Source organism: Nannospalax galili, unplaced genomic scaffold (genome assembly GCF_000622305.1).
Source record: "Nannospalax galili isolate Female #2095 unplaced genomic scaffold, S.galili_v1.0 C49650277, whole genome shotgun sequence".
In the NCBI taxonomy this organism is placed as follows: Eukaryota; Metazoa; Chordata; class Mammalia; order Rodentia; family Spalacidae; genus Nannospalax; species Nannospalax galili.
Window position 1 is genome coordinate 1,251 of NW_008480684.1, and position 1,265 is coordinate 2,515.

The following is a 1,265-nucleotide window of genomic DNA, read 5'->3' on the forward strand; positions in this document are numbered from 1 at the left end:
CCCAATTTTTCCTAAATTAGGTCAAGTGATATATTCAATTTCTGAAGGATTTTAATGCAGGAACCACACCGAGAAGGCTAGGACTTTAGAAGTCACCATCAGAGAGATAAAACATGCATGTCCACGATGGTTAAAGAATAGAGGATGGTATAGAAAAGCCTACTTAGCGTGAACACTGTGGTCACAGTTTATAAGGAAATTTGATATGTGGTATCTTATTTAATACTCTAATTACCCTCCACATTAGTAAGACTGAAAAGAATTTTAAATGATTTGGCCAAGATTAGTCATTTAAAAAAAAATGTCAGAAGCCAGACTCAAATAACTTGAGATGTGGAATTTAGTGCTGCAGCATGCAGCACCGAACTCAGCATAAACATCACTATTCTGAAGCCAAAAATAAATTGTTTAGATGATCAAGAAGGGTAGCATCAATATTTATAGACTTGTTATAGATAAATTCCACAGAACTTATTTCAGAATAAAGATACATGAGATGTAAGGAATAGTTCAAAGAGTCATTCGTTCCTTTATTATTGGGGGCCAAGGATTTTAAAACATAATTGCTCCGGTTAGCACTCCAGACCTGGAAGTGTATTTAGATTTGTTTGATGTGCAAATCACTATTCTGTACCAAGCATTCATTGCAAATCTCTCACACTCTCTTCTTTTTAAATTTCAGCAACTGGACCTTCATTCCTGCCCTAAGCCGATTGTTTTCATCATTCATTCCTTCCTGTCTGCTAAGATTACAAGACTGGGCTTGGTGGCCTGAACAGAGGGGCGATTTGCAGTAGAAAAGGAGGACTGCATCCACAGGAGTAACATCAGGCATCTCCTGTAGTGAGCAGTGCACCAGATGTAGCATGCCACAGCCAGCTTCAGGTCTCCAGAGTCCTATGTAATATCCCAGACTCCTCTGTCAGTTTTAGCAACTTCAAAGGGCACCCTAAGTAAAAAAACACAAGGGATAGCAGAGTAAGACTTCTTAGGACAGAACAAGATTAAAGAGGCGAGGGTGAATGGATATGCATAGCCTAAGTTCTAAATAATGACACCCAAGGTCACAACCATGAGGACAGCTTGTGCAGATCTTAATCACACCAGTTTCTAGGCAACTGGTTCACCTAGGTAAGCCAGGGCTGAGCAGACGAGAAATGGATAATTTCACCTGCACCCATACCCGAGTAACAGTGATCCCTTGTTTCAGTGTGACTTACTTCCTGAATCAGTTGAATTGACTTTCACTGGCAGGCAAAAAAAAA

General features: G+C 39.8%; 1 pseudogene; it reads left to right on the forward strand.

Annotated features, from left to right (window-relative positions):
* The first annotated feature begins 682 nt into the window (after positions 1-682).
* Positions 683-1,265, forward strand: LOC115069161 (annotated as a pseudogene).